Source organism: Nicotiana tabacum, chromosome 15, assembly GCF_000715075.1.
Source record: "Nicotiana tabacum cultivar K326 chromosome 15, ASM71507v2, whole genome shotgun sequence".
NCBI lineage: Eukaryota > Viridiplantae > Streptophyta > Magnoliopsida > Solanales > Solanaceae > Nicotiana > Nicotiana tabacum.
The window spans coordinates 99,299,717-99,315,767 of NC_134094.1; the positions used below are offsets into that span (position 1 = coordinate 99,299,717).

General features: G+C 41.0%; 1 non-coding gene across 1 annotated transcript; it reads right to left on the reverse strand.

Moving 5' to 3' along the window:
• Positions 1 to 10,240: 10,240 nt before the first annotated feature.
• On the reverse strand, positions 10,241 to 10,313 carry TRNAT-UGU (transfer RNA threonine (anticodon UGU)). The gene has a single exon. It is a non-coding gene; the product is annotated as a tRNA-Thr (tRNA).
• Positions 10,314 to 16,051: the final 5,738 nt, after the last annotated feature.

Genomic DNA, 16,051 nt, shown 5'->3' on the forward strand with positions numbered 1-16,051 from the left:
GTCAAGATAAGGCTGGAACACACTGTGCATCAATGCATAAAGGTTGTTGGGGCATTGGTCAGCCCAAAAGACATAACAAGAAATTCATAGTGACCATATCGGGTCCTGAAAGCAGTCTTCGGGATATCTGGCTCCCGAATCTTTAACTGATGATAACATGACTGTAAGTCAATCTTGGAGAACACTCTGGCACCTTGTAACTAATCAAACAAGTCATCAATACGAGGCAATGGATAACTGTTCTTCACTATAACTTTATTCAATTGGCGATAATCAATACACATACGCATAGAACCATCCTTTTTCCTCACAAACAAGACAGGATAACCCCAAGGTGACACATTGGGCTGAATGAAGCCCTTATCAAGCAACTCCTGTAATTGCTCCTTCAATTCAGGAGGAGCCATACGATATGGAGGAATAGAGATGGGTTGAGTGCCCGGCAACAAATCAATGCCAAAATCAATATCTCTATCGGGCGGCATGCCCAGAAGATCAGCTGGAAACACATATGGAAAGTACCTCACTGCTGGAACTAACTCAACTATAGGGGTATCAATACTGACATCTCTCACATAAGCTAGATACGCATCACACCCCTTCTCAACCATTAGTTGAGCTTTAAGAAATGAAATAACTCTGCTGGGAGTATACTCTAAGGTACCTCTTCATTCTAATCGCGGTAAGCCCGGCATAGCCAACGTCACGGTCTTAGCGTGACAATCAAGAATAGCATAATGGGGAGACAACCAGTCCATGCCCAAGATAACATCAAAATCTACCATGCTGAGTAATAATAAGTCGGCTCTGGTCTCAAAACCACTAAGAGCAATCAAACACGACCGATACACGCAGTCCACAACAAGAGAATCTCCCATGGGAGTAGACATATAAATAGGGGAACTCAAAGAATCCCGAGATACGCCCCAAGTGTGGGGCAAAATAAGAGGACACATATGAATACGTAGAGCCTGGGTCAAATAATACCAACGCATCTCTATGACAGACTGGAACAATACCTGTAATGATAGAGTCGGAAGCAACTGTCTCTGTACGAGCCGGAAGAGCATAATACCTGGCCTGGCCTCCCCCTCTAGGGCAACCTCGACCTCCCCGACCTCCACCCCGAGCTAGCTGAGCATGTGGAGCGGTAGCTAGTGTTGGAATCATGGCCTGAGGACCTGGTGGAGCACGTGGTTGCTGAGAAGTCTATGGAGGTGAAACCCTCCTAAGTCTGGGGCAATCCCTCACCATATGGAGGGTGTCGCCACACTCAAAATAACCCCTCGGAGGGCGTGTCTGCTGCGACTGACTCGGGCTAGGTCTGCTGGACTGGCCGCTAAAAGCACCCCGAGCAGGAGGCACACTAGATACGGGAGGTGCATAATAAGGCTCCTGGGGGCTAGAAAGGGGCTGGAACACCACTAGCAGCTGGAAGAGCTGAATGAACGGGGTGACTCACATAACCCCTACCATGGTGAGCTGCTGGGGTACGAGCTCCTAAATAAGAACCAGTCTCTCGAGACCTCTTGGTCTCTTTCTCCTCTCGGTCCCGGGCAAGCATGACCTCCAATCTCCTGACAATACTCACAACCTGCTAATAAGGGATATCCTTCTCCAACTCCCTGGCCATACTAATCTGGATACTGGGTGGAGTCGCTCAATAAACCGTCGAACCCTCTCTCGAACTGTGGCAACCAAGGCCGGTGCATGTCGGGCCAAATCACTGAAGCAGGCTGCATACTTTGACACAGTCATAGCACCCTGGCGCAACTACTCAAACTCCGCGCGCCATGCATCCCTGAGGCTCTGAGGGACATACTCTCTCAAAAACATATCCGAGGACTGAGTCCATGTGAGTGAGGCTGCCTCGTCCGGACTACTCAACTCATAAGCACGCCGCCACTGATAGGTTGCTCCTCTAAGTTGGAAAGTGGTAAAAGAAACCCCACTCGTCTCCGCTACGCCCATAGTACAGAGAATACGATGACACTCCTCCAGAAAACCCTGAGCATCATCTGTAGCCAATCCACTGAAGGTAGGTGGGTGGTACTTCTTGTACCTCTCAAGTCTAAGCTGCTCCGCCTCAGAAGCGGCTGTCCTAGTCTCGTGCTGAACCGGAGCTACCGATGGCATAGGAATGAACTCTGGGCCTGATCAACTTGGACCATCTGCTTAAGAGTACGGGCTGCGGGAGTCTGTGCCCCCCTCCCCGGCCTGAGATGTGGCGGGAGCTAATGGAATCAATCCAGCCTGAGCTAAGGTGCTGAACATGTTCATGAACTGGGCTTGACTCCTGGAGGGTTGGTACAACAATAGGAACCTTCGGTGCCTGCCCTTTAGCTGGAGCTGCTGGGGGCTCCTCTGTCGCAGCTCGCGCGGGTGCTCTGGCTGCACCGTATGGTCGTCCTCTACCCCGGCCTCGACCTCTAGCGTCTCTAGCAGGGGGCGCGGGTGCCTGGTCATCAGATCCTCCGGTACGGGTCCTCACCATCTGTGAGAAATAATGGATTACAGAAGTTTTAAATTTTTGATGCCAACAAATTTCGCACGACAAGGAATCAAAGAAGCATAATTTTTCCTAACAGTCCCATAGCCTCCCAAAGATAAGTACAGACGTCTCTGTACTGATCTGCGAGACTCTAATAAATCCAGCTTGTGAGTCACGACATATATGAACCTACAGCTCTAATACCAACTTTTCACAACCCAAATTCTCCCTCTGTGAATCATCGTGACGGCACCTAGTCTCTACGACTAGGTAAGCCTAACACTTGCGAAAATGAAATGAAAAACATGAAAATTAACAACTAACAGTAACCGATATTTTACTAAGCAATTGAGATGCCGCTCGGCATATACAATAACCAACTCTCGAAATATACATGACACTCCCAAGACCCGAAGCACCGTAAGTCACAAGCTTCTACGAAGTTCTAACTGTTCTATACATCAGTGTCTATAGAAATAAGAGAAGAATCAACATAGGGGGATAGAGGGGGACTCCGAGGATCTGCGGGCATGGGCAGATGTACCTTGAAGTTCTCCAAAAATAGTAGCGACTGCAACTAAGGATGAGGCTGGTAAAAGGAACCTAGATCTGCACACGAAAAATATGTGCAGGAAAGGGCGTGAGTACACCACAGCGGTACCCGGTAAGTGTCAAGCCTAACCTCGGCCGAGTAGTGACGAGGTCAGGTCAAGGCCCTACTGGTATATAATAAATAAGCAGGAGAGTATAACAATATAATAAGAGATTGGAATTTAAACAAGGAGAACATAGCAAAGTAGCAACGCAGAACACAGAGATAAACGAAAGGGAATCTCCCGAGATACCATCTCGTAGTCCCAAAATAAAAGTGCAAGGAGATCTCCCGAGGTACCGCCTCGTAGTCTCAAAAGTAAATATGCAGGGAGAACTCCCAATGAACTGCTTCGTAGTCTCAAAAGTAAATGTGCAGGGAGATCTCCCGAGGAACCGCCTCGTAGTCTCAAAAGTAAATATTCAGGGGAGGATCTCCTGTGATACCGTCCCATAGTCCCAAAGTAAATACGCAGCTCAAACAAATGAATATAACAGTTACAGTAAGAAACCTATAATTTAGACTAAGTACAAGTCAAGAAAGAAGCGGGATTTACTAAACATGCTGCAAAGAGTTTAAATAGGTAATTAGGACATGTAGACATGCTATTCTAGGATAACAGGATAACTACACATGCTAGTATACTCAGATAAGATGAAAACATGCTATTACTCGGTAAAAATCAGTTTTTTCCACAAATAGCCCGTGTAAGCACTCGTCACCTCGCGTACACGACACTCACATATCATAACAACACCAAATCCTAAGGGGATTTTCCCCACACAAGGTTAGGTAAGCCACTTACCGCGAACCAAGCTCAATCAATCGGTAACAATGCCTTTTTCACGAATATCCGACTCGGAATGGCCCATATCTAGCCAAAATAATTACATACCATAAATACAACTTGAAGAAATCAATCTAATTAATGAAATCAAAGCTAAAGTAAGAAATTAGAAAATCGCCCCAAAAAGTCTCCACGGGCCCACATCTCGGAATCGGATAAAAGTCACAAAATATGAACACACATTCACTCATGAGTTCACTCATACAAAAATTACTCAAATCCTATACCAAAATCTTGATCAAAATCCCAAAATTCGGCCTAAGAACTTTTCTCAACTTTTCCCCAAATTTGCAACCCCAAATCTGAAATTAAATGGAGAAGATAACTATAGATTAATGGGATACAACCAAAAATGAGTTAGGAATCATTACCCCAAAGCTTCCTCTGAAAATCCCTCGAAAAATCGCCAAATCCCGAGTTCTCAAGTCCAAAAATGAAAAATGAAATCAAACCCTTGCACTTAGCCCTTTCTCTGCCAGAGATCTCGCTTCTGCAATCCTTCAACCGCATCTGTGGTACTGCACCTACGGAAATACCATCGCAGGTGCGAAAATCATTTAAGGGGAACTAGGTCCGCATCTGCAAACAAGGGCCGCATCTGCGGGCCCTCACCTGCGCTCTTCTTCCGCTTTTGTGTGTCCGCTTCTGCGGATCCATCGCTGAACCTGCGAACCCAGCTTGACATGGCCAAAATTGCTTCTACGACTCCATGGCCGCTTCTGCGGCACCGCACCTGCGGCCCAAAGTGCGCAGGTGCAATTACATCAGGTGCAGCAGCTTCAGCAATTGCATAAGTCCCAAACTCAATCCGTTAAGCATTCGAAACACACCTGAGGCTCCCGGGACCTCAACCAAATATACCAACCAGTCCTAAAGCACCATACAGACTTAGTCGATCCCTCAAATCACATTAAACAATGCTAAAATCACTTATCGTCCTCCGATTCAAACTTAAAGAACTTGAAACTTCCAAATTCGACAACTGATGCCGAAACCAACCAAATCACGTTCGATTGACCCCAAATTTTGCACACAGGTCATATTCAACCCTACGGACCTACTCCACCTTCCAAAATTTGGATCCGACCCTGATATAAAAAATTCCACTACCGGTCAAAATCTCCAAAACTTTGACTTTCGCCATTTCAAGCCTAGATGAACTACATACCTCCAAAACACAATCCGGATATGTACCTAAGTCCAAAATCACCTAACGGAGCTAACGAAACTGACAGAACTCCATTCCGGAGTCATTTTCACATAGTTCGGACTGCGGTCCAAATCCTAAGACTTAAGCTTCCGTTTAGGGACTAAGTGTCCGAAAACACTACAAAAACCAAAATGAAACCTCTCGGCAAGTCACAATAGCAGAAAAGGATACAGGGAAAATAGTTAATAGGAGATCGAGGCTATAACTCTCAAGACGACTGGCCGGATCGTTACAGGTTGTAGATGAGATTATTCGTGTTCTGTTATGTTCGGTGAGTTGCTCTTCTATGCTACGAGGGTTCATGATTCATTGGTTTTATACACCCATGGTGCAGTTCTATTGGGGCCTTATAGCGGAATTTGAGAGAGAGGAGTATTTGGGTATTGCATGATTGATTGCGTATTGGTTATGTCCTTTTGAGTTTTGGGTGGAATTGTGTCATTAGCTTCTCCGTGGTTATGTTAATGCACTTTGGGGACTTGATGTCAAATTGTGCGTGGTTATTGATTTGGGCATGGTGGCTTGAGGTGTCTCATATGGGCCAGTGTTTGGATTGGGTCGCGCATTGCGGCAGAGTTATGTTGCGATATGATCTTTTGTGTTAGATTCGTGTGTTATGATTCTACGGTGTGTGATGGGTTCTTAGCATCACGTTGTGGTGTGACCCGTTGAGCTTGTTCTCTTATTTGAGTCATTTTCATGATTGAGTACATTTGGATTGTTGCTTATTGGTGCACGGATTGCGCGGGTTGTGTTTTCAGATTATATTGATGTGTCATGTCACTAAAGTGGTCATGTTGGATGTGATGAGGTCATTTGACCTAGGATGGATACTATCTGAATAGATTACAGCATGGTTGGAAGGATAATATCGAAGGTCGGCTTAGAAATTTGCTATAGTTCTTGTCAAAGGAGAGGGAGTTCCATGACTGGTTGATCTGATGAATGGTTATGAGTTTTCGCATGTTTCTTTCATCATCGGCAGTGTACGAAGGTTTTAGAATGGAGTCTTGTTTGATATAAGGTTTATTACCGACATTGGGTTGTTTTGAGCAGCTACTGTGATTATCATTGCTTCGAGCATTTGAGCTATGTGGTATTTGAGTTTTGAGTATTTGAGTTATGGTTATGGCTTTTGGTACAACTTGTTTAGACTTATACATGGTGTAGGTTGCGGGATTCAGATCATATAAGAAATTTCGGATGTTGGAAATTGGATTCGAAGGCTTGTGGGCTAGGTTGCATTGAGAAATTTTGGTTATGTTGTGTTATCGGACCTGTATGGGATAGGGTGACGTGGGATCACCCCGGGTATGTGCATAGTAAGGTTATACGACGGTTTGATGGCTTTGAGAACAACTCTGGACACGTTCGAGGACGAACGTATGTTTAAGTGGGGGAGGATGTAACGACCCGGCCGACTGTTTTGAGCATTTGTACTTTGCTCGGTAGTTTGTGGGCATGAGTAGCTTTGTATGTTGCATTATGACTTATGTGAATTGTCGGTTTTGATTTTTCAGGTTATTCAAAATCGAATTGGAAGAATAAATTTCATTGTCGAAGCTTTAAATTAGGAGCGTTGACCAAGTTTGAATTTTTGTGAATTTGAACCCAGAACGGAGTTTTGATGGTTCTGTTAGCTCCGTTGGGCGATTTTGGATTTAGGAGCGCGTCCGGATTGTGATTCGGAGGTCCGTAGTTGAATTTGGCTTGAAATGGCGAAAGTTAAAATTTTGAAAAGTTTGACCAGGAGTGGGATTTTTGATATCGGGGTCAGAATCCAATTCTAGGAATTGTAATAGGTAAAATGTGACGTGTGTGCAAAATTTGAGGTCAATTAGACGTAATTTGATAGGTTTCGGCATCGGTTGTGGAAGTTAAAGTTTCAAAGTTCATAGATTTCGATTTGAGGTGTTATTCTTAGTTTCGATGTGGTTATGCGTGATTTGAGGCCTCGTGTAGGTCTGTGTAATATTATTAGACTTGTTAGTATATTCGGACGGGGTCCCGAGTGACCCGGATGAGTTTTGGACGAGGTGTGGATCATTTTCACTTCATGTGCAAAGCCAGAGATTGTTGGTTTTGGTATGATCGCACATGCGGTTGGTTTGCGTGTGTGCGATGTCCGCAGAAGCGACAAAGGCGTCGCAGATGCGAGAATAGTGATGGGTGAGGAAGATCGCAGAAGCGGAGATTTGGGCGCATATGCGATGCCGCAGGTGCGGCAGCTCGAGCGCAGGTGCGGAGTTGGAGGGTGTCAGCAGAGGACACATGTGCGATGGGATTTCCGCACCTGCGATGGCATAGATGCGGGCAGCGAGTCGCAGAAGCGGAAATGGTGAGGAAGCCGGGCAGCATAGGTGCAAGGTGTTTCTGCAAAAATGGTGGTCGCAGGTGCGATGAATATTCCACAAATGCAGATGTGTTGGGCAGAATGTTATATACAAGGGTTCGCGATTTTGGCTTCATTTTTACATTTTCAAGCTCTGATTGAGGCAATATTTGGAGTAATTTTCACCATATGAATTGGGGTAAGTGTTCTCTACTCGGTTTTGGTTATATTCCATGAATCTATCTTCGATTTTAGCTTTTGGTTGATAAATTTTAAAGAGGAAATTGGGGGTTTTGGCCTAAAATTACATAATATGAATTTTCAAATTTTGAACATCGAATTGGAGTCAAATTTGAGTGAAACTAGTATGGTTGGACTCATAATTGAATGGGTTGTTAAATTTTGTAAATTTTGTGAGGTTCCAAGGTGCGCGCCCGGGTTGGGCTTTTCGCCAATTTCGGGCTTTGGTTCAAGATTTAATTTTTTTCAATCGGGATTGGTTCCTTTAGCATTGTTTGATGTACTTGAGTTGTTTTTGGTTAGTTTCGAGCCGTTCGGAGGTCGGAAAATGCGGGATGGCATCTTTGGAGCACCGTTTGGCTTGTTCGACATTGGTATTGGCTTGTTCGAAGTAAGTAACTCTTCTAATCTTAGTGCTGAGGGTATGAAACCCCAAAATACGTGTTATGTGATTGGTATTGAGGTGACGCACATGCTAGGTGACGGGCGTGTGGGCGTGCACCATGTGAATTGGGACTCTGTTGTTTTCATGGCACTATATGGTGGTCCTACTTTGTTGATATCCGTGTTTTCATCATGTGATAAAGTAGTTAAGCTCTCAATCATGCAAGATATCATGTGTAGGCATTTTGCCGATATTGTTTGGACCCATAGTGGTCGTTTCTTACTGTCATCTCACTGATTTCATTGATATTTCGTACTCAGTCATATTTATGCATTCATATCATATCTCAGTCTCAGTTATTTATCGATACATCATATCATTGTTGTCGGGCTAGTTTTATGACATCGTGAGCCCGTGAGTGAGACTGGAGAGATTGATGACTGAGTGAGGTCGGGGGCCTGTTTGTGAACATGTTGTCACTGTAGCACGTGAGTTGTCCGTGCAATTCCAGATGTTGATATTATAGCACGTGAGTTGTCTGTGCGGCACGTGAGTTGTCCGTGCGATTTCAGATATTGATATTATGGCACGCGAGTTGTCCGTGCAGCACGTGAGTTGTCCATGCGGATTATAGTGTTTGGGATGAAAGGAGCCCCTCCGGAGTCTGCACACCCCCAGTGAGCGCAGTCGACTATAAATAGGGATCGGGTTGCACGCCGCAGCGGGTATGGTACAATGCTGAGTGTTTGAGTGTGCTGAGCAGAGTGAGAGAGAATGCGAGACAGTGAGATTGAGTACTCATAGAGTGTGAGTACATGAGCTCATCATCGAGATGCATTGCATTTGACATGCATACTTGAGATACATGCATAGAGGTGTACTTCCTTTTGCTACTCAGTTTTGGGGACATTTATGATTTTACCTGTATCTTGACATGTAGGCATAGAGAAGTACCTTCCTCATGCTATCTGAAAATGAAACATCTTACTATTTGTTGAAAGGAGTTTTAGGGAAAAAAAAATCACAGTTTTCAAACTTACTCGTATATTGGCTTTTCGGTAAAAGATTTGGATTTTCACTGAGATACTTGAAAAGAAATACCTATTCTTTCTGGAACTGTGAACGAACTGAGCATTTTATTTCTGAGATACTCGTTTGTTACTTGTACTAGGATTTTATGAACTGTTGTGGAATATTGGTGTTGGACCCGACCGTTTTTTGGTAGCTCGTCACTACTTTCAACCTAAGGTTAGGTTTGTTACTTATTGAGTACATGGGGTCGGTTGTACTCATACTACACTTCTGCACCTTGCGTGCAGATGTTGGTTGCTTATGTTGTTGTGTTCGATGGGAGCTGGATTAAAGATGTACTTGTGTCCCGGTTGTAGCTGCCTCTTATTCGTGGTAGCCTTAGATCTATAAAACTCTGTTATGTACTTTTCAAACAGACTATGTATTTATTTTATTTCTGCTTTGTAAATTCTGTTCTTAGAAGCTCATGATTTGTACTACCAGTTCTTGGGGAATGTATTAGATTCAGATATTTCTTTACTTAATTGCTTTATTAATTATTATTGGAATTGGTTAGTGGTTAATTGGCTTACCTAGTGGGTTGGGTTAGGTGCCATCACGACTAATCGGATTTTGAGTCGTGACACTTATCTTATATTATTGTGTCATTCTTTTGGAAAATACATTATATAGTTGTACCTTACTAGGACTTAAAAAATATTTGAAGTATCTTTTTGAAACGAGGTCCTCGTAAACGCGACATAAAGACTCCTTATTCTTATTTCTTATTTCTTATTTAGTATTTCGAATTAATTCTTATTTCTATTTATTTTATTTTTTATTAAATTTTATTTTATAGAATAAACCTAAACTAAACTGAACTAAATGAAGTGAAGTTTACTGAAATAATGTACTTGTACTATTACTATAAAGGAAAGAAGAATGGGGTGCATTGGATAAATATACAGACACCCTTCTATTATATATATAATCTTTTCATGACATACTTGGAAGTTCCTATAATAAATTGATAGCTTTTGGAAAAGGAAGAAGGCGCTATTTCAATATTCTTTGATTTGAAAGAAACATTATCAGTCATCTAAAAAATGGAATAAAAAAAAGAATAGGAAAAAGTCGGCTATCGGAATTGAACTGATGACCATCGCATTACAAATGCGATGCTCTAACCTCTGAGCTAAGCGGGCCCATAACACAGAAATCTTATATGCATAGTAATTGACTAAGCTATTGGAATTGGAGTCTTAGTTATTAACTATTCAATATTATATTTAATATTCTAGAACATAAGGATTAATATAGCGATATAGAATTTCGATTTATCACAATTCTAATAACAATTCTAATTCTAATATTATTAAATAGTGATTGTAAATATTGTTAATATTCTTTTATTTTCATTTTCAATTTGAATGGTAAATGTTCTTTTTCATTTCTTTTTTTTTTGTCATTTGAAATCCTTTTTATTTTTTATTACAGTTCTGTCACGACCCCAAAACCTAACGTGTCGTGATGATGCATATCGGTGGTACTAGGCAAGCCGACCTTCCCAAAAATACTTCCGAACTAAATATAAAAGTAAAGTAAAGCTTTCCATATCAGAAATCATTTCATAAAAACAAAGTTAAACTCAAATTTGGAACAAAGTGCGGAAAACGAGCCCCAAACATCGGGGTGTCACCAAGTCATGAGCGTCTAAGTATTAAAAACTATTACAGCCAATGTCTAAATATCAGTACAAAATGGAAAGAAATGTGAAAGGAGTAACAAGGTCCTACGAACGCTGGCAGCTACCTTGCAGTCTTCGAAACTCAAACAGGCCTGGACTCAACAATCTCCATGCTCAGACACACCTGGATCTGCACATGTAGTGCAGGGTGTAGTATGAGTACAACCAACTCAGCAAGTAACATAAATAAATAAGGAATCGAGAAGTAGTGACGAGCTATACAGAACAATTCAGTTGATAATTTTCACAGTTAAGAGTAAACATGAGTAAAAGATTAGTTGCATAATTATCAATTCCAGCAAGACAATTTTCAGCTGAATGCAGCAACAAAGTGAAATAGATGAAACCTCACAGACACTGTCACTTAAACCCTCAATAACTCGACACTCAACTCCCAGTGCTCAATGCACACGCTCAATAGGTACCTACACTCACTGGGGGTGTTCAGACTCATGAGGGGCTCCTACAGCCCAAGAGCTATAATCTGCACGGACAACTCACGTGTTGCACGGATAACTCATGTGCCATAGTATCAATATCTGGATCCGCACGGATAACTCACGTGTTGCACGGACAACTCACGTGCTATAGTATCACAAACAGGCTCTCGGCCTTACTCAGTCATGGGCCTCTCTAGTCTCGTAGCTCTCAATAAAGAAAGGGAAAACAACCCAAATCAAAGTATTACAGTATATCATACGGGAAAATAACAGAGACTGAGGTAAACATATACAAGAATCACTATGACTGAATATAACTACCATGAGCAGGGATATAGCCTAAGCATGATTTCTAACATGAAAGGCAGTCAAGTTCTAGCAGACAGGAATGCATATAAACACAAATAAAGGCTATTAGACTTTATAGTCTCCCGGGACGGACCAAGTCTCAATCCCTCACGGCGTACACCCATACGCCCGTCACCTAGCATGGGTGCCACCTCCAAATAGTCACATTATACCAAACTCCGGGTTTCATACCCTCAAGACCAGATTTAAAATTGTTACTTACCTCAACAGTGTTGAACTCCTACTCTGGAATGCTCTTTCCTCTCGAACCGACCTCCAAATGACCCGAATTTAGCCACGAGCAATAAAATACGATCAATATGAGCTAAAGGAATGAATCCCACAAGGAAAATATCAATTTATAGGCCAAATCCCGAAATTCACTCAAACCTGGCCCCCGGTCCCACGTCTCGAAATCCGACAAAAGTTACAAAACCCGAAAGCTCATTCACTCACAAGTCTATCCATACTAAATTTATCAAAATCCGACATCATTTGGTCCCTCAAATCCTCAAATTACACTCTCCAAAATCCCAAGCCCTAACCCATTATTTCACTTTAAAAAACCTACTAATTAGGTGGAAAATTAACGGAAAGACACCATAGCTAATGATAATAGAGATCAAGCAACTTACCTCTGTGAAAACCCTTGAATACCCTTTAAAAATCACTCCAAAAGCTCCAAGGTCCGAATTTCAAACGGTGGAAATCAACAAAAATCACGAAGTACCCTTTTTATACCTTCTGCGATACCGCACCTGCGGAATTTCCATCGCAGGTGCGGAACTCACTTAAAATCCCAGGTTCCGCATCTGCGGCCAGATCTCGCACCTGCGCATCCCTCTCCGCTTTTGTTAAAATCGACCAACTCCTCACTTCCGCAGATGCGACCACTCTTATGCACCAGCGGTTCCAGCCCAGGTCCTCGATGTCTGCATTTGCGGCTCCCCAAGCGCATCTGCGACCTCGCACGTGCGGCTTCCTCTCCGCAGGTGCGGAAAAACACCACCAGCAGCAGTTCAGCTGCATTTCCAAATTCCAAACCTCCCGTTAGCCATCCGGAATCACCCCGAGCCCCTCGGGACCTCAACCAAACATACCAACAAGTCATATATCAATATACTAACTTAGTCGAGCCTTCGAATAACTCAAAACAACATCAAAACAATAATTTACCTTCGGATTCAAGCCTAAGAACTTCTAAACTTCCAAATTCGACAACCGATACCGAAACCAACCAAACCATGTCCGAATGACCTCAAATTTTACACACACATCACAAATGACCCACGAACCTACTCCAACTTTCAGAAATCCGTTTTGACCTCGATATGAAATTTTCCACTGCCGACCGAAATCGCCAAATTTCTAACTTTTGCCAATTCAAGCTTAATTCCACTACGGACCTCCAAATCATATTGCGGACTCTCTCCTAAGTCCAAAATTACCTAACGAAGCTAATTGAAACATCAGAATTCAAACCCGAGACCGTTTACACATAAGTCAATATCCGGTTGACTTTTCCAACTTAAGGTTCTAAATAAGAGACTAAGTGTCTCAATTCACTCGAAAATCACTCCGGACCCGAACCAACTAACTCGATATATCATAATATAGCTGAAAAGCACAAAAGGAAGCAGAAATGGGGAAAACGGGGACTATAACTCTCGAAACAACCGGTCGGGTCGTTACATCTATATTTGATTCTATATCATATATATCTCTCATTCTATATTTATTTTATTTCAAATTCTAATTGTTTAATAGAATGGTTAGTTATAACTAATGAGACATTCCTCCTCTTTCAGGCAAAAGTGAAGATAAAAAATTTTTTAAAAAAAGAATCGACCGTTCAATTATTCCAAATTGAATGGCAAAATATCAGGAAGAGAGAGATATAGATGTGGTATATATCCATCTATATTGAATTGTGGATTCCAAAATGATAAAATCATTTTTGATTGGACAAACAAGGTCTCCTATAGAAGATAGTTAAGAAAATCAAAGAGGAGAAAACACGTTTTCGAGATAGGAATTGGTATCTAATGAATTCAATGGTTCCAGTATAAATGAAAGAAAAAGAAAAAGGAATGACATCACAACGAGATCCTAATCTCAAAAAGAAAGGGGGATATGGCGAAATCGGTAGACGCTACGAACTTAATTGGATTGAGCCTTGGTATGGAAACTTACTAAGTGATCACTTTCAAATTTAGAGAAACCCTAGAATTAACAAAAATGGGCAATCCTGAGCCAAATCATATTTTCCGAAAACAAATAAAGGTTCAGAAAAAAGGATAGGTGCAGAGACTCAATGGAAGCTATTCTTACAAATGGAGTTAAATGGGTTTTGATTAAGATGTACGGGGTTGTCACAACCCGAAATTTCCACCTTCGGACCGTGATGGCGCCTAATATTTCACTTGCTAGGCAAGCCAATGTTAGAATAATATTATCTATTTTTAAAATAATTTTAAATTTATTATTAACAAGGAAGCAAATGCGGATGTAATTTTAAAATAATTCATAAAAACAACGGTGTCTAAATACCATCCCAGAATTGGTGTCACAAGTGTACGAGCTTCTAGAATAAATACAAATAAAGGTCTGAATAAAATAAAGTTGTCTGAAAATAAACACACAGCTAAAGTACAATAGACGGGGACTTCAGAACTGCGGACGCCATGCAGTTATACCTCAAGTCTCCTCTGGTAGATGAAATCCGAGCAAGTCTATGGTACGCCGCTGGGACCAACTCCAAAATCTGCACAAGAAGTGTAGAGTGTAGTATCAGTACAACCGACCCCATGTACTGGTAAGTGCTGAGTCTAACCTCGACGAAGTAGTGACGAGGCTAAAACGGTTCACTTACATTAACTTGTACGCAATATTAATAACAACAACAAATAATAGAAATAAATCAGGTAACTCATTTATAATAATTGAAGCCAACCCAGCAGTGATAATCCATTATTATTTCACCCAATTCTGTTGCAGCGTGTAACCCGCTCTCCCAATATTTTCTTTTTAATCAAGTCTGTCATATATTTATTTCAATCAAGTATATATATATATAGACTTTTAAATAAGTTTATTGCAGCGTGAAATCCAATCCCCCAATATTGACTTTTAAATAAGTCTGTCATATATTTATTTCTCCCAATATATATATTCCTTTTAATCAAGTCTGTCATATATTTATTTCAATCAAGTATATATATAGACTTTTAAATAAGTCTGTTGCGGCGTGCAATCCGATCCCCCAATATTGACTTTTCAATAAGTCTATTGCGGCGTGCAATCCGATCCCCCAATATTGACTTTTCAATAAGTCTGTTGCGGCGTGCAACCCGATCCTCCAATATATCCATTTTAATCAATTCTTATAGAAGAAATTTTCCCAATAAATGCAATAATTAATATAAAATTTTAAGACAACAAGCATACAACAATTATGATTTAATTATGAAACAAACAATGACAAATAGCAAATTATTATAGAAATCAGGGAGAAAATAGGCAGTTTAATATTTAATATACTAAATGTCAGATAACAATTAAACACATAATTCAAATAGCATGTAACAATTAATGCAGGAATTCAAGAATTAATATTTGACAAAGAATAAGAGAGAAACAATTATAATAATAATTAATTTATGATTAAAAATAATTTATAATTTTTCAAGTAAGCAGACAAAAAATTAATTTGACGACGTATAGACACTCGTCACCTCACCTATACGTCGTTCACATGCAATTCACATAACAAATAATTTAAGGGTTCTATTCACTCAAGTAAAGGTTAACCCCTACCTCGCTTTGTAATTTCCAATCAATTATTCAACCACAGCTTTTCCTTTTAAATTTGCCTCTAAAAGCTTCAAATCTATTCACAAACAATTCAATATATTCAATACTAATCATAGGAATTAATTCCATATGAATTTACACATTTTCCGGATAAAAATCTGAAATTCATTAAAATATTCGACAGTGGGACCCACATCTCAAATCCCGGAAAAACTCACGAAATCCGAACACCTGTTCCGATATGAGTTCAACCATACAAAATTTGTCCAATTCCGATATCAAATTGACCTTCAAATCTTAATTTTTCATTTTTGGAAAGTTTTACAAAAATTCTAATTTCTTCCATCTAAATCGGAAATAAATGATGAATATAGACATGGATTTGTGAAATATAATCACTTTTGGTTAAAGAGCACTTACCCAATTCAAAGTCGTGAAAATCCCCCTTGAAATCGCCCAAATCCGAGACTTAAAACTCAAAAATGAGTAAAAATGGCGACTTCCGAATTTATGAGCTCTACCCAGTCATTTTTGCATCTGCGGACAAAAGTTCCGCATTTGCGAGACAAAGCTTGCATTTGCGATGCCAGGCTAC